This window comes from Arachis ipaensis, chromosome B4 (assembly GCF_059453495.1).
Source record: "Arachis ipaensis isolate K30076 ecotype BB chromosome B4, ASM5945349v1, whole genome shotgun sequence".
NCBI lineage: Eukaryota > Viridiplantae > Streptophyta > Magnoliopsida > Fabales > Fabaceae > Arachis > Arachis ipaensis.
In genome coordinates, this window is record NC_142439.1 from 26050043 (window position 1) to 26072642 (window position 22600).

The following is a 22600-nucleotide window of genomic DNA, read 5'->3' on the forward strand; positions in this document are numbered from 1 at the left end:
TTTTCTATCTTACTACTACTCAACCTATGTTTGTGCTGCATTATCTTTGCTCTGATTTGTGAAGAAAAGTGATCTTCTAACCTTTTCCAGACTTCATATGAATAGATGCATCTTACCATTCGAGTGGCGAACGGCTTGGTCATTGAAGCAAGAAGCCACGATTTGAGTAATGCATGTTGTCTCTTCCAAGCAGCAAACTCTAGTGTTACTTTTCCCGATTCATTAAGCCATAACGGCCTTCCTTCTCCGGTAATGTGATGAAGAAAATTGTGACCTTCAATCGTTGGTTCGGCGTGGTCTTTCCACTGTAAGAAATTTTCATCGTCGAGTTTCATGGAAATTGGGAAAGAGATGAAATTTGAAATTTTGTTTGATTGTGTTTTCAGATCTCTGACTTTCGTTTGCCATTGAATTGAATGAAGAAGAGAGCTCTGATATCATGAAAGATGTAACCACCCTACCCCATGAGGCCTGAGCTTTCTCATTCCTCTTGACGTTCGCCTATATATATATATATATATATATATATATATATATATATATATATATATATATATGCGGCATAGGTAGCAAGTTAAAATTATAATCTGTGGCGCTAAAACTTTTTAGCTTTTTCAAACGATAAGTTTTGGGTAATTAATTAATTACCGCTATAATCAAATTTCCTTTATTTTATTAATTTATTAAGTTCACTGAATAATAAATTAGAAGAGGAACAATCCTAGATGCATCATCAATCAACAATGGGTACATGATCATAATTTCTATTCTTAACCCAAAATACTCATGCAATAGAATAAATCAAATTAATGCTTTAGCCATTCTTATGTAAAACTCCAAGATCAACTAAATCATTAGCTTACCTAACCCAATCATAGTTTAGACATGATTAAAGACAACCAAATTAGCCTTTCTTTCCTTTTAGCTTCCACGGATAGCAATCCCCCCCCCCCCCCACAAAACCATGATTGCACCACATGGTCAACTAACCAACTAACCTAGTGAAAGCTTAGTCACTAATCCTAAATACATGTGTTGCTTCGTCCTTCCCCTTGAGCCACGAAGCGTATAACAAAACTCACACCTGTCCCGCCTTCTTTCACTTAAACACCTACAAGGCATATCACCTAGTCCAAAGAAGGAAAAAGAGAGAAGACCAAGAGTGACCCAGCAGAGGAACGGCCAGCATGCAACCTTCTTCAACCTTTCAATTTCTATAGGAGTTTAAGGAACGTAGCTCTCATCTTCTTCCATCAACCTTTGCTGATTTAGAACCCCTCATTAGGTAAGCTAGCTTTGATTCCTTTTCCTACATTGAATTCAGTTTCCATCATCATCAAGAAGACCAACCTTGTTCTTCCTTCCTGTTTGTGTAGCTCAAGAGCATTTTTTCTAACTTCTCTGAACCACCTAGCTCAAGGAGGTGAGTGTTTCATCTTTCCTTTTTCTATGATCATGGGTTCGGCCTCAACGCTATAATGATGATGATGAATGAAATTAAATTGTGGTGCATTAGGTGTTGTAGCCGAGCAAGTGAACTTAAGAGAAAAGCCTTTCGATTTTCGACACCAACAAGTAAGGATTAGGATAATTAGATTGTTATTTTGTGCCTGTGCCTATGATGGGAATTGATGAAGTATGATATGACTTTAAGTTTTAACCTTGCGAGCAACTAATGATTTTTCATGATAAATAAGTTAATTACGCTAAACCGGTAAAGGCTTATAATAACATTTGCTTATGAAATCCGAGTCTAGAGCCAAGTAGGTCCCTACGACAAGTAACACCTAAACAATTAACATTGGTCATGACGTGTCGAATGTTGGGGTGTTACAATTGGTATCAGAGTAGTTCGTCCTTTGAGCCTTGGGATGGACTGTCTATGCTTCTCTGCATACTCTGAATATTTTTATACCATGCAGTTAGAATATTTTGTAATATATTATGCATGAGGGTCTGTGAACATCAATTGCAGTAATATTAATACTTAATTTTGATATATTAAGACTGATCATCTTAATATTGATTATTGGAAATTGATAGGACTCGAATGGCTGCGAATAGGCGAGGACGCCCTCGACTGGGAGGAACAAGTGAGGGAACTTTCCCTGATACAGCGGCTATTCTCGAATCTGTAAATGCTATGGCCACTACTGTACGTGATTCAGTAGCTGCTACCAACCGAGTAGCTGAACATCTTGATCGCCACAATGGAGCTGAAAATAACCATGAGCCTAGACATGGAAATGGAAATGGTGACGAAGGTGAAGGTGGACTACGTAACGATGACCGGCCAATGACTTTAGCCACTTTTTTGAAGATAAATCCGTCCCAATTCCATGGAAACACTAGTGCTACACGAGCTGGTGACTGGTTTAAAGAGATAGGACGGTCAATGCAAGTACAACAAGTCCCCGAAGGACAGCGAGTGGAATTTGCTGCTTACATGCTAAGAAATGATGCACAACATTGGTGGCAGGGAGTACTCCAACTACTAGGAAGAGAAGGAGTTGCTTCAGCTGAGACAAGGGAACATGACAGTACTAAGTATACTCGCAAGTTTAAAGAGTTATCCCGGTTCTCAAATATTTGTTAGGGGGCACCAACTACATTCGAGAAATGGAAGTGTATCAAATTTGAAGGAGGACTTAGGGAAGAACTGTTAGCTCATGTGGGCCCAATGAAAATACAGAATTTTGCGAAATTAGTTAACAAGAGCCAACTGACAGAGGAATGCATAAGAAAGCTAGTGGCAGCACAAACTAATCAACAGAACCTTTCATCAAGGGACTTCCATCGTAACCTCACCCCTTAAGGAAGAAACTTTAAAGTAACTCGGCAGCCAGATCTGGGTAAACAACCGCAATCGACCCAACCAAAACTGATATGTGCCGTGTGTGGAAAGAACCATAGGGGCAGACCCTGTCTGCTGAAGTCTGGAGTTTGCTATAACTGCGGTAAGCTCGGACACATAGCCAAGGAATGTATGTGATGAAGGGCCGAACTTGTTTCCCCTTGACAGCAACAGTCAGGGAGGGTATTTGTCGTATATGCAGGAAAAACTATCGAAACCGATCTCTTCCATCGAGGTAACGAAATTTTGAGGGCAAAATTTTTTTTTAGGGGGGTAGAATGTAACCACTCTACCCTATGAGGCCTAAGCTTTCTCATTCCTCATGACGTTCACCGACACGCATAGGTTTATATATATATATATATATATATATATATATATATATATATATATATATATATATGCGGCATAGGTAGTAAGTTAAAATTATAATTCGTGGCGCTAAAACGTTTTAACTTTTCCAAACGATAAGTTTTGGGTAATTAATTAATTACCGCTATAATCACATTTCCTTTATTTTATTAATTTATTAAGTTCACTGAATAATACATTAGCAGAGGAACAATCCTAGATGCATCGTCAATCAATAATTGGTACATGATCACAATTTTTATTCTTAACCCAAAACACTCATGCCATAGGATAAATCAAATTAATGCTTTAGCCATTCTTATGTAAAACTCCAAAATCCACTAAACCATTAGCTTACCTAACTCAATCATAGTTTAGCCATGATTAAAGACAACCACATTAGCCTTTCTTTTTTTTTGGCTTCCACGGACAGCAATTCTCCCCCCCTTCTCCTAAAATCATGATTGCACCTCATGGTCAACTAACTAACTAACCTAGTGAAAGCTTAGTCACTAATCATAAATACATGTGTTGTTTCATCCTTCCCCTTGAGCCACGAAGCATATAACAAAACTCACACCTGTCCTGCCTTCGTTCACCTAAACACTTACAAGGCATATCACCTAGTCCAGAGAAGGAAAAAGAGAGAAGATCAAGAGTGACCCAGCAGAGGAATGGCCAGCATGCAACCTTCTTCAACCTTTCGATTTTCATAGGAGTTTAAGGAACGTAACTCTCATCTTCTTTCATTAACCTTTGCTGATTTAGAAGCCCTCATTAGGTAAGCTAGCTTCAATTCCTTTTCCTACATTCAATTCAGTTTCCATCATCATCAAGAAGACTAACCTTGTTCTTCCTTCCAGTTTGTGTAGCTCAAGAGCATTTTCCCTAACTTCTCTGAACCATCGAACCACCTAACTCAAGGAGGTGAGTGTTTCATCTTTTCTTTTTCTGTAATCATGGGTTCGGCCTCAAAGCTATAATGATGATGATGAATGAAATTAAATTGTGATGCATTAGGTGTTGTAGCCGAGCAAGTGAACTTAAGAGCAAAGCCCTTCAATTTTCGACATCAACAAGTAAGGGTTAGAATAATTAGATTGTTATTTGTGGCTGTGCCTGTGATGGGAATTGATGAAGTATGATATGACTTTAAGTTTTAACCTTGTGAGCAAATAACGATTTTTCATGATAAATAAGTTAATTACGCTAAACCGGTAAAGGCTTATAATAACATTTGCTTATGAAATTCGAGTGTAGAGTCAAGTAGGTCCCTACGACAAGTAACACCTAAACAATTGACATTGGTCATAACATGTCAAAAATTGGGGTGTTACAAAAGATATTAGGCTCAAACAAGAAAGGAAGTAGAAAGAGGGAAGAGTTCAAGATCGAAGAGAGAGTAAGGACAGAGAGAAAAGAGAAAGAAGATTCTGAATAATTCTGAATTGAATTAGTAAAGTGAATTCAATATTGACAATATTAACTTAGCTCTAGTCACTTATAGTAGAAGAGTTCCAACTGTTATATTGAGATTCACAAGCTAAACTAACCACTAACTAATTGATATGTGCTTAATTACAGCTAATTAACTAATAGATTGATCACAAACTAACTACTCATTAGTTAACTGATTCTGTTTGTACTAATTCAACATCAACTAATATATTTATCAAACATATGTATCTTTCTTCCACTATCTAGTCATCGAGAGCTACAACTACTAACTAAAAAAAAAAAAGAAGCTATTCTCCTAAAAGGTAAATTATAACACTTCTCGAATTAGTGATTTTTCGAGCCAATGAATAGTTGAGAGTTTATGCCTAGATAGCTGTTGACCTAAAAATATTATTCTATTAAATATGGGTTTTTTTTTATTATTGAGTTGGAGATTTTTCATCCAGTTTTAATTTTGTATACAACAAACCTGAGAACAATTTTAATTTATTTTTTATATGTCCACTTTAATCTTACCATTAAAATATAAATATAAATGTAGTATTGTATCATAAATTTTATTGAGTGTATACTATTTTCATTAATAAAATAACCAGTTCATGTTTCAATAAGGAAGTTCAAAGGATCACTCTCTTTGAACGAGTTAAAGTAAAACTTTTCTTTCATTTCTATAAAATTTGTCATCTTCACATCCATATTATATAAAAATAACAGAGTAAAGTTATGTCTCATATCTATGATTTCAAGTGAAGAAGGGTAAAAGGAGGGTAATATAGGTAATGATGAACAAAAGTGCAAAACGTCAAGAAGTAGATAATCTTGTGGAGCCCAAAGCGAAGAAAAGAAAGAAGGAGAGCTTTTGGTTATGGTGGTGCAATATCTAAATGACAGTGACTGGTTATAGAAGAAAAATGGTCACTAGGAAAATAAAGTGGATGCCATTGCAGAATTGCTATTTGTGCTTTCCACATTCCCAAAAATACACATAATTTTATTATTTCATTTAAAGGATCCAATGATGCATATAGGATGATGAATCCTTCTCATCGTCATGTTAATTTTTTACATAATTTTATTATCACGTATAATTTTTTTTATCTTTTACTTATATATGAGACTTAAACAAACTAAAATAAGTAACATTAGAAAATAAATAATAAATGTAGCAAAAAATCACATGTAATGAAGTTATATTAATGATTGATTATTGATGTATCCATTATTGTAGTGATAAGGATATGCATGCATGCCTATTAATTAGATGGTGCAGCTAAATAGATAAAACCCACTAACCCAGGGAACTTAAAAAGCTTCACTGCCCCTTGTATTTTAGCCTCAGCTTCTTTTTCTATACCCATACTAAACCATATCCAATTATAATAATTTCATATCCAAATTTAGGAATCTTCAACCAACATAAGAAAGAAAGAGATAGATGATGATGAGCTTATGATAATGCAGAATGAGTACAGATAGATAGAGATTTTGAGTGGGTTCAGAATCAAGTGCATGTAATTTCATAATGGATGACACGCTTTTCCTTTCTTTTTTTTCCGGTATTTATGAATTTTGTAAGATAAAGATAATTTGTCGCAGGTTAAAATTCCATTAAAGATTTGTTATTGGCTCGTAAGTTGCTGCATGTATAAGATAGAATTCAAACTCACAATCCTTGTTTAAGTTGCGAATAAGTGAGCTAATAATCACTAAACCAATCCAAAAGTAGTTACTTTCTTTTTAAAATAGGTGTGTTTTTAATTTTTTTTTTTAATAAATAAAAAAGTTAATATCTTTACATTTCATTTTAAATTTAATTAAATACAGTAGGGTTTTAATGTATAAACAAGTGAAAACTGTAGCTATTTTAAAACAAAGAAATATATGTTAGCCATGCAAAGCCAATATTAACTTGACTAGCTAGGTCTAATGTGTTTCTGGAACATAGAGATTCTCAGGATTTAATTTGTTTGGTACGCTTAATAAGAAAAAATTATATTTGATTATAAATTATATGCAATATTTGATGTTAGGATAATTTTGTGGACTTATGTTAATTAAACTGCATTTTATTTAGAATTCAAATTAATTAGATGCTAATATTGATTAGAACTTCTTCTTCTTGTGTTATTTTTTCCGTTTTTGGCTTTTGACTAGAGCTTATTGGTTATTATAGGATTGTGTACAGTGTACACCGCCTATTTAGGCAAAACCCCACTCAATTGATGGGTTTGATTGTAACTTTTTGTTTATAGGTCTTGCTAGCTATTTATAGTGGGTGGAGCTCACAGTGGCTTTTATACTTGAAAAAAAATATTAAAAAAAATTACTATTGAGTAATTTAAAATTATTATTATTTATTTATTTTCTTTGAAAGCACATTGCCGTGCATGGAGCCATGGACATATATATATACATCGAGCTAAAAACAAAACTTGGAAGAGAAAGGACATGAAATTATTCGGTATAACATAACCTACCATTTGCTTATTGTTCTGCAATGGTGGCAACCCATGTGTGTGTGAACTGTGAAGTGTATTAATTGGTTAATTTCTAGAATTGAGAAAGAAAAAAAAAAACAAATATTATATTAACTAATTAATAATTAGGACAGACCAGAAGACACACCCTTTTCATTCACTAAGGCCCCTTGCTTGGACCATGTAAAAATGGAATTCTGTTTGTCTTCTTTTTCTGATTTTTTCTTCTTAGTTTTTGGTTTAATCAATCACCTTTAAATGTATATATAATATATTTTATAATTATATTAGGTGAATACAAAAATAAGTTACCAAATTAATTATATTCATATAAAATATATATTAAAAATATATTAAACAACACATATATTTATATATAAATATATAGTAATTAACTTCATAGTTAATTTGGTAGTCAATTTTAATGTGTAGATAATACTTTTATCATTTTTATTATTTGTAAACCTTACTATTTTAATTTAAAAATAATTATTTTATTACTTTAACTTGATCCTATATTTCACAATTCAACTCTTTTCTTTTAATCTTTTATCTAAACTATTTTAGATAATTCTGAGGAAGCTAATGAAATAAATGTAATAATCGATCGATTAATAACCATTTTGTAAATTAAACCGTGTAATAACTATACAACAAAAATTACTAAAAGGAGACAAAATTAATAATATCAGCAGCCTAAATTTTTTTAGTTTATGAATATTAGAGATATAATTATTCACGTATTTTTTTATTAATTTAATTTTTTTTTAAAAAGAATTTCATGACACATAATATCAAAATTTGTATGACTTAGAGATCTAAAATTCGATCTTTATTGAGTTAAAAGAATAAAGAACAGCATATGACAATACTAAAAAAGAGGAAAGAAGGCCTACGAAAAATTTATACAAATTTAAAAAAAAAAATTTATATAAAAAGATATATTAGAGATATAATTATTTATATATTTTTTTTATATCAGTTTAAGCTCTTAGGTGATTATTAATTAGGACTTTGTTAGGTAGATAATAGCTTTTGTGAACAATGAACTTTAAAATTAGCCTAATAAAGTAAAAATACACTACACTCCAAATTATTTACCTAAATCTTAATATTAGGATAATCATCCGTACGTCTAGTAAATTCAACATCCGATATATTCATTATTTACGTTATTTAATATTTTCATTATCTACTTATATTTTTCCTATTAATTATTATGTCTCTCTCTCTATCTGAAAACTATGTAGAAAAATTATTATTAATTAGGTCCCAAGTATCCATGTTGTGTTTTTTAGGCGTTGATAGTTGATACTTAAAATATCTGTTGGTTAGTATATTTTAAATTTTTTTAGATTTTGCTAGAACCTTTAATTTCTTAATGCACTTATTAAGGTTAGTTTTAACAGAAAACTTTTAATTATTTTTAAAAATAAATACACTATAAATTATTAAAATTTTGAATTTTCAACTTTTAAATAAATTTTTTCTGCATTCGAAGCCTAAAGAAAAGAAGATTTTATGTAAAAAGACGTATTAAATCTATAATAGTTGATATATTTTAATTTAACAACTTAAATTATGAGATAAGTGATTTTATGATATTAATAATATATTTAAAAAATCTATTTTTTATTTTTCTGTGTTAAAAAGTTGTTTGTTCTTTTGTGTATGTGCTTTTTATGTTTGTCTCTTTAACTATTCTAGTTGCCTAGTGCTCCTTATAGCTTTGTGGTGATACTCCTATTTTGCAAGAGATTATGAAAGATTCCTAGATAGATTTGTATTAATTTAAGTACAATAGCCGCCGTTTGTCTCAGCTGTTATGCACATTTCAATCTAATATAAAAGTTTGATTAATTAACCCAACGAATCAATATAATATCGACATATATATTATTGATGCTCAATTGAATTTGGCCTGGTTAAAGGGCCATGGTTTTCTGGATTTTAAGCATGTGAATGTTGTATACATGGTATACTAGTACGGTCCAATTATTTAACTTTTATAATTTTCAATACCAATAATTGGTTAAAGGGCTAGGGTTTTGTTCTAATGTTATTAAGGTAGCAATTTTTTAAATATTTTAAAAAATGACTATTTAAGCAACTTTAACGAGGGCTGGCGGTCCAATTCATTCTAATTCGGTTTAGATAACTGCCAACTCAATCTGTAATATATAAGATTGGATTCGGGTGTTGAGATAATTATTCTCGTTTAATTTATATTTTTAATATATAATGTGAATGTTCATAAATAAGTAAATATTTGAACCTAAATTTCTGTTTTTTGTATAAATACTGTATCACCAAGTTAGTAGTTCAATTTATTAATCATAAACAAATAATATTTAATATTATTATAACATGTAAAAATAATGATTAAATGTTGTGCTTTAGTGAAAATAAGTTTGTTTTTTAAGCCAATGAGTAATAACTCAAATGGCATAGTCTCTCCATACTCAATTAAGAGGTTGCGGGTTCGAGTTTCCTATCTTTGGTATTAAAAAAAAAAAAAAAAAAAAAAAAGAAGTTTGTTTTTGTAAATCGGATCGGATTAGAAAATTTAGAGTGTAAGTAGAATTTAAAATGAGGGATGTATGCTTGCAAATAGGATTAGGACGGAGCTTTGACCTTATCCTACTTTATCTATATATTGCCACCCATACTTTAACTTTTGTCAAATCTTATAATATATGATATATTACAAAATGAAATGCTAACCAAAAAATAAAATAAAATGATCCCTCACTAAGGTATGACTGATCGGCTCTTACTCAATGTATAAATAATATTAAGTAGGTAACTACGAAATTCAGATATTAATATGAATATAGGACACAATATGATGGAAATATATAAACACACGAATTTTAATTTTTTATAAAAGACATATATATAATAAAATATAAATAATTTTTTAAATAAATTATAATAATATTTTAATATTATATTAATATTAAAATATAAATTAATATTTTAACTATTTTTAATATTTTTTAATTATATAAAATATTTAAAATATTTTTTATTTTAATAAATAATAATATATATTATTTATAATTTTTTTTTAAAAATATAAATTAAAAATAAAATTAAATATACTGATATATGATAATATTTAAATGTATTTAAGTATATTCAAAATTTTTTTATTTTTAATTAATATATAATTAGATATGAAAGATATATATAAATATTTATTGTATTTAAAATTTATGTGACACGTAAATAAGACAATTTAAAGAAATGAACCTACTTGGTAGGTTTGTAACTATTTTTTACTAAGGTTGGTTAATGCATGTAAACATTCTCTTCAACCTCATTCTTTCCTTTACTTTCTACCTTTTCTATTCTCTCTTCTCTCAAACTGCTCAATTCTCATTAGTGGTCGTTCAGATACTTTAATAGCTTTTCTTTATAGAAAACAACTTTAATTATTAGATTATAATATGAAAGGTACATGATATATATATATATATATATATGGTGGTTATATAATTTTAATAATATTTAAAAATATTGTTAAAACTAAAATAATATTTTTTATTATTTGTCAACGGTTTTTAATTTAAAAGATAATAATAAAAAATATTATTAAAATATAAAAAAAATATGACTTTAATTAACAATATTTTTTGTTAAAATTATTTACATATTTAAACCATTATAATCATAGACATCATAAACCTCACTCAGACATTGCATGTAAGCCAAGAAACAAAATAGAATGGTAATAACTGAAACAATTACAAGAATGCAAAATGCATGCTTAACTAACTAGAGTATAAGATGATTAATTATAAATAGTATAAGATGCAAGGTTCAATTAAGTATTAAGTGTATGAATTTGACTTGAACCCGAATGGAACCTAACATGTACTGATGCCACCGGATGTATGTCCATATTTGCTTGTATACCAACTAACCCCAATTAAGCTGGGGCAGGATGGTTACTTTCAAGTAGGCTTCAAATTAGTTAATTATCATCTCTAATCAATAAGCTAGACGAGACAGTTATACCAAAATAATCGATCTTATTATATACATACCTAACATATGTATGTTATTAGCCTATAGGCTATGAATGAGCCTCATGGAAACAATGGAAGGTGCTACATAAATCCTGCCACTAATTTTTTTTTCCACAATATTCTTCAATTAAACAGGTCAAGAATTAATTCGTTATAAATTAAATTTTCAGTTAAAAATTTATCCGTATAGCTAATAAATTATTATATATATAAAATATAATTTAAAATTTTTATACTTATTTAAACAGATAAATAAATTAACTATTTAATTAATTCAAATTGATTTTCTGCCATTAAATTTGTAAATAAACTTTAATCAATAAAATAAAATAGCACACCTCATCCAGCAAAGTGTGATCCTACCTGTGAAACAAATCATCAAAGTTGTTCTCGTGAGATACATAGAGTTCATCAATGATTAAATGCCAAATACTATATACTATATATCTTCACATGCTTACATGTTAGTGTGGGGGACAGTTCCAAATAATTTTATTCTATACCTTTTTTATTTTTGTTTTTTATTTTATTTCTTTTTAGCGTATTGACATGCGTGACGCTCTGAGAGATAGATATTATGAACTAGGGCCATTATTTTATCTGGCTAACATATATGCACACAAATTTTTGTGCAAAAAGTTTCAACTCTCATCCATAAAGAATATATATATTTTGTGTGTTGAATGAAATTAAACTTGGAATTAATCATTTTTCACAAGAATCATGGTTCCAGAATGGAACATGATTGGGCGCAATAACTGAATTTATAGTTTATAGCGGAGTACAGTCTTCTATGTCTCAATTTCATAGTTGGCCATGATTCCTCATAGTGAACGCCGAACACACATACACATATAACCGACCAAATAGACACATTATAAGAAGTTTGACTTTGACATAGTTATTATTAATATTACATTATTTGATGAGCTAATAAAAGGTTATTAGTATTGTTATATATGTATATAATTCGTCATGCATGATGAGTTGAAACCATGTTGTTGTAACTAATAATTGATATAGCCTTTCCGATCCCTTCTCTTTTTTGCACCTCTTTTGCTATATGAGAATGGCCCCTTTTTTTTCCTTTTGTAATGAAAAATAGTTGAGAGTTTAGCATATATATTAAAACTATTAGAAATATAATTATTTTCTTTTTTTATTAACTTAATTTAAAAAAAAAAATAGTTTTATGATATAGTATTAAAATATTATAAATTAAAGATCTAAAATTCAATCATTATTAACTCTAAAAAAAAATAGTATAAGACTAATAATAAAAGAGAAAAAAGACTATACAAAACTTTACAAAAATCCTAAATAAGTTATTATATGCATAAGGTGGGGAATTAGACAAAAAAAAATTTAACAGAAATAGTTTCATGACTAAAAAATTTCTCATAAGTATGCTAGTTCCAATTTTTCGTTTTTGTTTTAAATAACAGTTTTGTTAGGTAGATAATGACTTTTGTAAATAATGTAAATAATAGACTTTAGAATTGACCCAATAAAGTAAAAAAACACTTCACCCCCAAATTACCTCTTAAACCTTAACATTAGGATAACCATCTGCACAACTAATGAATTGAACATCCAGTCATTGTTAAGTGTGTATGAGTAAATCGAATCAAAAGAAATAATTATCTAATTAAAAATAATGAACATAATCATAAAACCACTCATCCCAAAAGTTTAAGCTGATGGAAACTCTTGATCTTTTGAACATAGAGCTCTAATATCATGTTATGAAACCATTTATTTCAACAACTTAAGCTGATGGAAAAAGACAACATTAATAATTATATCTCTAACACTTAAGATATATTAAATATCTTTGTGAATGCTTATTAAGTTTATGGAAATGTATCCAATCTTGATTATAGTGAGTTGGTTGAGTTGCTTGGATTGATTAAGTGTGATATTGTAGCCTAGGTTTGATCTATAGAGATGACATGTAATAGATTTCATGGCGAGCTTTCTACCACTCGAAGGTGAATTTAGATGGTGGATTAAGGATTAGTCGTTAGCTTCTTACCAACCAACACCCAAGATTTACGCTTAATGACCTAAAAGATTATGACTATATTATGTGTACATTAAAATTAGTTATCAGTCAGTTAATATAAAATATTTGTTAGAATATAAATATTTATTTAAAAAATTAAATTATGTATATATTTATACATAATTACATAAATATATTGATAATTGATTTTAGTAGTTAATTTTAGTATATAAATAATATTTTTAAAAATTTATTGGTAAATTGGATTGGCTTGATGAACTGACCTAGAGGGGAAGCTAGCTAGCCACTTTAATTTTGACATGGTACGCCAATAATTTTATTTTATTTTTTCTTATCATTTTAAGCTAGCTTCATTTATATTTGTTATGTAATATTGGAATGAAGTAACTAAATACAAGTTTTGCTAGAAATTAACTATTTTCGGTTAATAAAGTAGTGGATGAATAAAGATTAAAATAAGAAAAAAAAATTAAAATAAAATAATACTAACCGAAAAAAGTTAATTTTTAATTATTTTCTTTCAAAAAAAAAAAGTGTCATTAGGAATTTAGAGCGCTCGCTGTAGTTTGTATAGCATAATGGAGCATAAAACTTTTTGAGAGAGGGAAAAAAACATTTTACAGCAATATCGGAAGTCTACTTGACATGCAGTATTTGCTTTTGATGCCACCTAAACTTTTGTTGAAAATAAAAAGGGAAAATATATATATATATATATATATATATATATTTCTAACATATGTAGTTTCTGAAGAAACATTGCTGAAATATACTCTGTTTTAGACCGCACAATTAAGCTGAAGTTCTACCTTTTGACTTTTTATTTTCAAAGAGAGCAATAATATAGTATATATTGGTGGTTACTAGCTAGTTCATACAAATTAGGGATCGAACTTGTATATTTAAAAAAAAAAAAGATTTCTAACATATAATTATACATATAATAATCGAAAATGAACTGAAGTATATTATATATACATGGAAGTTGCCCCATGTGAACATCATCACATTTGACCTTTTTGCATAAAACGGCGAAAACAACAACTATTTAAATATGACAATTTGCGATAAGAGTGATGCTAACTAGTGAATACACACTTATATGGCTAATTATGTATTAATGTGGTTACTAAATGTTTTTAAATAATAAATTTAAAAATTAGTTATTTTTATTTGTACGGAAATATATATATACTTAATTGGTTATTTATGTAAATCTTTTTACAATTATATTATTATAATAATTTCAAAAAGAAAAAGAAAATTTATTTTTGTTTATTAACTATATAAAATACAATGATCTCTAATTAATTAATGGAAAAGTCTAGGAAACCAACAACTTTATCAAATTCTAACCAGTATGTAACCAATAAAAAAAAGTAAATCATTAGATGAAATCTCACACCAATCTTATACTATTAAAATTATTATTGATGATTATTTAATAGCTACAAATCACAAAAGTTACTGGCCCTAACACTCTTCTTAATTAATTATATGAGATGTGTATTAGTATCACTCTGTAGATGAGCTTTAATCTTCATATAAATTGCAATTATATGTCATGCATACGCTGCCCATATCCCCAGCCCCATATACCTCAAATATTCAATAAGTTGTGTCAAAACCAACTACTACAAGTTGAAAAGTTTAAACGTATTCGTGGTTTGATAATTGAGACCAAATAAAGGGGAAAATGCTTTATAATAATTATATGTTGGCATGATTATTAGAGATTAATAAAAAAATATATATGTAAGCGTGCCTGGTGATTCAAGTAATCAAGTATGCTCTATCTTTTTTTATTTATTTGTTGTCTTTTTACGAATCTCATAAGCCTTTGCTTCTTTTTTATTTTTTATTTTTATTTTTTTGGTTTTGTTAGTAGTCCGTCAATAAGGATAGGTTGATAAAAGTTGATTATTAAATCAATTGACCATATTAAATGTATATTAAAATGGCCATCAATATAAAATATATATTAAAATATATATTAAAAATAAATTAAAATATATATTATATATTTATATATAAATATATATTTTTTGTAAATAATGGATATGGAATATTAACACAACTTTAATTACCTTAATCTTTGTTGTTCCGTTGCCTGTACGTTGAACCAATTAATTGAAAATTTTTAAGTTATTGTCTAAAGAAAATATAAGAGAAGAGTGGTTTTAATTTTTTGAACGTAAACAATAAGTAAAAAAAAAAAATTAATTTTAAAAATTAAATTTTCATAATAAAAAAATTTAATTTTACTTTTAAAAATTAAATTTTGAATTAATTAGGTTTAATTATAATTATAATTTTTTTTTTATTTTTTTGCAACTGTTCTCTCACAATTCTGTGTCACCGTCATCATCGCTGTATCACGACCCTAGTACTTCCGCAGCTGCTGTTTCGTTACTTGTTTTTTATCAACTAAGTCGGATGTTCACTTTACTATGTATGCGGAAGGTTCTTTTCATTATAAAGTGGATGTTTATTTCGGTATACCATTGATGTTTTACTTGATTTGCTTGATTCTGAGTGCATATGCTCCGCAGAATGTTCATTTTACTATGTATGTGGATGGTCTTTTCACTAAGATATGGATGTTCATTATTAAATACCACTCAAAGAAAACCCCCCAATTTCTTCCTCCAATATATGGTTTGAAAAAAGAAACAGGTATAAATGCGATAAAAATGCAGGGGACTCACGGTGGGGAGGGTGGTGGCGCAGTGACAGATCGGGCCGGGCTTGGCCGTGAAGACATGCGGCAGGGAGGACGATTGGCGCTGGTTTGAGGCTCCGGTAGCAACCACACTGGGCAAGGACGCGGCACTGGGGAGGACGCATGAAACAGAGCGCGCGAGGGGCAGCAATAGCGCAGGTACTCGCGTCCTTGATAGACATGGCCAAGAGCATAGGTTTGGATTTTCACACTAAAAATAGGATTGACATTGCAAGTATAGTCCAAACCCAACAATTGATCATCAATCAAATATTATCACAATTTAAACCAAATATAAACCGAGAGTATTTAGACTCCCGGGTCGTCTTCCCTAGGAGTTGCAATGAAATGTGTACATTATTGGCTATGAGGGATAAATTTGGGGTTTTGATCATAGGAGACAAGAAATGTAAATAACAATAAAATAAAGAGACATTCATGAAATTAAATGAAAGCAAGTAAAGGCAATAAGAATGGAAATTAAATGATAAAAAGGACTCTTGGCAAGAAGTGGATAATCAAGGATTCCTATCCTAGTTATGGACCACAAACACGGTAATTGTGTGGAATTAATCCCAATTAGTCAATTCTAATATCGAGAATTAGTCAAAAGGGCATAATTGATTCTAATCCCTAAGTCTTAGACAACACTATGGGTCACTTAGAGTCAAGGAAAACCAAACCAATTAACAATTCACACACAATGTGGAATGGACATCCACAACTCAATTCCACCCAAACACCCAATTTCTCAACCAAGAGTATGAAAACTAAACATCCAAGAAATAAAAGTCAAAGCAATAAAAGACAAAGCAAGGAAAATTAAAATGCAAGAAACCTCTTGGCAAGTAATTGAGAGCTAAGGTTACCTATCCTAGCCATTGACCACAAACACATGATGATTATGAAGAGTTAATCCTACTTAGTCAACCTTACATCGAAGATAAGTCAAATAGGCATAGTTGATTTCAATCCATAAGTCCTAAGTCAACACTAATGGGTCACTTAGAGTCAATGGAAACCGAATCAACTAAATACTCTAATATGTCAAACAAGAATGGACATCAATGACTCAAGGGTGGCCAAAGTAATCAAATTCAAGCCAAGAGTGAGGAAAAATTATGTAAAAACTAAGCCAAGTATTTCATCAAACACTTGGTGTGCATAAAAATAAAATAATATTAAATTACAATAAAATAAATTCTAAAGCTACCAAAGCAAAAAAATAGCAATAACAACTAAAGAAAGCAACAATGACATGGAAACATAAATTTGCATTAATTGAAATTAAAATTAACAAAAGTATCTATAAACATGAAAATGATAAGATAAAGAAAATAACAAAGGAAATGAAGAAGAACAAAGATGCAATAACAATAAATGGCAAGGAAAAGTAAATGGAAACAAGAATTAAAAGTAGAAATTACAAGAAATTAAACTAAAGAACCCTAATTCTAGAGAGAAGGGAGAGTTTCTCTTTCTAGAAAACAACCTACATAATGCTAAACTAACCCTAATTTCTCCCTCCCCCTTCATATGGAGTAGGGCTGGTAATACATACCCTACCCGGCCCAACCCGTTCGGGTAGAGTAGACTACCCGACCCGCTGCGGGTAGGGTAGAGTGCGGTCCGGGTAGGCCTGCGGGTAGGGTAGGGTACGGGTTTAGGGTGTACCCTACCCTACCCTACTCGCACCCCCCATATATAACATGTTTTTAAAAATTTATATACATAGTGAAGGAGGTGAGACTTGAATCCTATACCTCCTTCATGTGTAGCAACCAAGTAACCACTAAACTAGCTACTTACTTTGATAGTATAGTGCGTTTGTATATTTATGAAGTTACATAAAATAAAAAGTAAACAAAATAAAAAATCATATATAATTTAAGATTCAGAAATCACTCATTGCTCATTAGAAACCCTAAAACTAAGTGGGAGGCTGGTACTCTGGTAGCGACGTTTTCTTCCCAAGTTTCTTCCCAAGCCATAAGCCTCGGACCTCAGTGCTCCATTGCCCCAACTCTCCTTCCTTGTTCCTCGTTCCTCCATTGCCACCACTCTTCTTCCTCCTCTGTGCTCTCCTCACAACGCCGCTAATTCGTGACCTTCTCTCTTCTCTACGCTGCTGCTCTGTTCTTCTTGGTATGTACTTTTTGTTTGAATCTGTGAAAATTGGGGCTTTACTGGTGGTAAATCAAAAGTCTTTCATGCTAGAGTTTGGTTAGATGATGTGATTGGTAGCTGTAGGGGAGTAGCTATATTATTTTGTTTTATTCAATGCTTGCTGTGTGCCTGTGCCCAACCAACTCAGTTTTGTTTTCTTAGAATGTAAATGTTTGAATTGATCAGGTACAACCCATTTTTGTCTATGATAATGGTCATTCAGGTGGCATTGGACCAATACCTTTGGACGGTGCAGTGAATCATATCTGGAAGAAAGTTCATGAAAAGCTTCCCATAATTAAGGAAGCTATAATTCGCGAAAAAAGAAAACCTCTTGGTGTTCTTGTTCCACGTAGGTGTCAATGTACTTGAATTTAAGTAATTCTTTTTTTCTTCTTTTCTTTTTATTTTTTCCCCTCAAAGGAACAGAGATGAGTATATTAGAGGTTCTATTGTTTGCTCCATTGAGTTGTTGTCTTTGGTTACCAATGTGAATCTTATAGAAGAAAATAGCTGTCATTATTCATGGTAGTGTTACTTGGTGTTTCATTATTTTTTGTACTTCATTGTCTTCTAATCCTTACTCATGAATTGCTCGAGGTTGAAATTCTCTATTTAATTTACACTTCAAAGTGAAATCCTCACTTCAAGGATCATAATATATTTATTTCTACTTACTCTATATTGTTGAAATGTGATAATGGAGAATTTGATTAGCCTTTTTGACTTGATAAGTTAATGTAATGATATATTTGACCCTTATGACTATAATGTAAAAGTGTTGACCATTGACTCTTGCCATACGACCCAACAAGGTTAGAACTTAGTAAAACTGGAAGTGATGCTTTTGTTATTGTGTGCAAGCGAAGCATATATAATACATGAAAGAAAATAACAAGAAGTAAACATTTAATTTGAATGTGATGTTATTCTTAAGGGTGAGGAATAAGATACAGCGGTGTAAGTTTAAGCTTATACAAAACATATATAGTCCTTTATATGATGTTGTGTCTTTATTTATTTGATTTGCAATGTGTTGTTAAGCTTATGCAAAACATATATTGTTCTTTTTTTTAAGGACAGAAACTTGTATAAATTTTATGTATAAAAATTGGATTTCTAAGTTTTTTATGTATAAATGATTTTTCTGAATCTTAATGATTTTTCAGCAGGCTTGAATTTTTAATATTTAATTATTTATTTTACTATTGTGTAGGCAATAATGGATAGTACCAACATGGATGTAGTGGCTCAAGAACAACAAGAAGAAACTCCTGTTGAAGAAATTGCTAATTTTGTTCCAGACGAGTCTGCCTCGGGTGAAAATAGCAACAAATCTTTGTTGAAAAGTGCTTATTGGAAATACTTTAGTAGATATAAAGAGGGGGAAGAGTGGAAGGCAAAGTACAACCATTGTAAGTCTGTTCTTGGTGCGAATCCAAGGAATGGGACTACAAATTTGAAGAAACATGTGCTTCATTATTGTAAAAGAATAAAATTAGCAAATTCAAGAAATCAACAATTGCTGAATCTCTTCAAAGACATGGAAAGAATAGTTCAGATGCTTTTATATTTGATGCATCTCACACAAGAAAATTAATTGCCAAGTCCATTTGTATGCATGAGTATCCTTTGTCATATGTGGATCATGTTGCAACAAGAGAAGTATTTGCTTCAATGCAACCAACGTTTAAGATGCCAAGCCGAAACACAATCAAGAAGGATATCTTGGAAATGTACGAGTGGAGAAACTTAACATAAACAAGATGATGGATGAAAATGATAGTCGAGTGGCTATTACAACTGACATGTGGACTTTCAACCAGGAAAAAGGATACATGGTTGTCACAGCACACTACATTGATAGTTCATGAAATTTGTAAATGCGAGTATTGAGGTAATACCTTAAACTTTGCTTCTATTATAAGATATGCTTTATAATGCTTGATGTATTTGTGATATTTTTTATCTGATATATTTATAATAATTTTCAGCTTTACTTATGTTCCTGCTCCTCATTCAAGTGAAGTTCTCTCTAATGCATTAATGAAAGTTTTGTTGGAGTGGAACTTAGATAGAAAATTATCAACTATTACATTGGATAATTGTTCTACAAATGATGCTATGATTGATGTGTTGTTGGGACGTCTAGACTCAAATTATTTATTGTTAGGGGGTAAGTTATTGCATATGCGTTGCTGTGCTCATATTTTAAACCTAATTGTGAAGGATGGTTTCAATTTAGTTAAAGAAAGTGTGGAAAAAATTCGTAATAGTGTGGTGTATTGGACTTCAACTAGTAAAAGACATGAAACCTTTGTGAGTTGGTGTAGTAAGTCAGGTGTTTCCTTTACCAAAAAACTATCTCTTGATTGTATGACTAGATGAAATTCCACTTATGTGATGTTAGAAATTGCATGGCTGTACAGAGATGTCTTTGCTCGACTAAAACAAAAAGACTCCAATTATAAAAGTGTGCCAAGTAATGAGGAATGGGAACTTGCGAAAGAAATTTGTGGTAAATTAAAACTTTTTTATGATGTGACTCAGTTGTTTCTGGAACTCAAGTTTCAACGGCCAACATTTACTTTAATAAAGTATGTGAGATACATGTTGGATTGGAAAAATGTGCTGTTTCTCCTAACCCAGTTATTAGTAGCATGGCATGTATGATGAAGAGAAAGTTTGATAAGTATTGGGAAGAAATTCATGGCATTATGGATGTTGCTGCAATTCTAGATCCTAGGTATAAGCTTGATGGGCTTGAATATAAGTTTGCTAGGATATGTGAAGATCCTAATGAATGCACAAGGAAAGTTGAGAGAATCAAACAGGCATGTTATGAGTTACTTCATGAATACATCTAATTCAAGCAATATGTCAATGGAATCTACACAAGAGCTTAGGGTTAATGCAGATGATGATGATGATGTTGGTTATCAATTGTATATTAGACAAAAGAAGAAGAAAAAAGGTTCATTTGTGAAGACGGAATTTGATCACTATGTAGAGAAAGATGTTCATCCTTTAACTCCTGATTTTGATATATTAGCTTAGTGGAAGGTAAATGGAGTTAGGTTTCCAACTCTTCAGAAAATTGTAAGAGACATATTTGCCATTCCTGTGTCTACTATTGCTTCTGAGTCTTCTTTTAGCACAAGTGGCCGTATAATTGCTACTCATCGTGGTAGTCTTCATGAAGATACGGTAGAAGCTCTTATGTGCAATCAAAATTGGTTGTGGACAGAATATTATAAAAGAGGTTATTTATGTTTTCAAGTTTTTTAATTTGTTTAGATTTTATAATTGTGTTAAATTTATATATAATAAAATTGTTGTATTTGATTTTTAGGTGGAAAACCTGATTATCAAACTGCTAATGAAGATGATGATGCATTTTCTGAACTAATGGAAGAATAATGTTGCAAGAACTTGGAAGTAAAAGAAATGTTTGAAGACATTTATCTTTGTTTATGTTATTTTAATTTTATTAAGAACTTGATAATTATGCTATTTGTAATTTTATATTGAATTTGTTTAGGACCTTATTGTTTTTAATTTTAAGTTAAACTTAGTTTTTTATTTTATTAATATAACAATATGTATGTTTGTAATTTTATGTTGAATTTCTTTAAGATTTTATTGTCTTTTATTTTAATTTGAATTTAGTTATTTATTTTTTATTTATTAATATGTATGAAATTTAGAATGATTGAGTTTTATATTTATTTTTAAAAAAATTCATATTTCTGCGGGTAGGGTAGGGTAGGGTAGGGTTTTGTAATTTAGGGTGCGGGTAGGGTATGGGTTGAGAGATTCTCAACCCGCGGGTAGGGTAGGGTAGAGTTTTATTGAGATTTTCTACTCACGGGTAGGGTTAGGATAGGGTCCAAACCCTACCCTACCCTACCCATTGCCAGCCCTAATATGGAATGAGGCTTTGTTTAATATAGGAAGAATTAGTTTTAGAAAGTCCAAAAACTGGGCTCTAGAGGCCCAGAAATCGCTCCCAGCGATTTCCATTAAGTGAGTCACGTGCTGGGACGTGTGCGTACGCACACATGCTGATTTTCTTCTTGTGCGTATTGATAAACCCCATTTTTAGGGTTTATCTTGTGCTTAATTTAGTAGATTTTATCCATTATTCTCACACTTATTCATATAATTCACATGTTTTACATTTTCCTTCCTAATTTTGTGCTATGATTGAAAACATGCTTCTTTGGTCCTAAATTTGCTAATTGTAATCCTCTCTTATTACCATTCGATACCTTGATATGTGTGTTAAGTAATTTCAGGGTTTATAGGGCAGGAATGGCTTAGATAATGGAAAGGAAGCATGCAAAAGTAGAAGGAATACAAGAAATTGAAGGAATTGCTAAGCTGTCAAGCCTGACCTTCTCATACTAAATCGATCATAACTTGAGCTATAGAGGTCCGAATGAGGCGGTTCCAGTTCCGTTGGAAAGCTAACATCCGGGGCTTCAAAATGATATGTAAGTTATCATAGTT

General features: G+C 30.6%; 1 pseudogene; it reads left to right on the forward strand.

The window, feature by feature from the left end:
• The first annotated feature begins 2050 nt into the window (after positions 1-2050).
• On the forward strand, positions 2051-19962 carry LOC148566983 (uncharacterized; annotated as a pseudogene).
• Positions 19963-22600: the final 2638 nt, after the last annotated feature.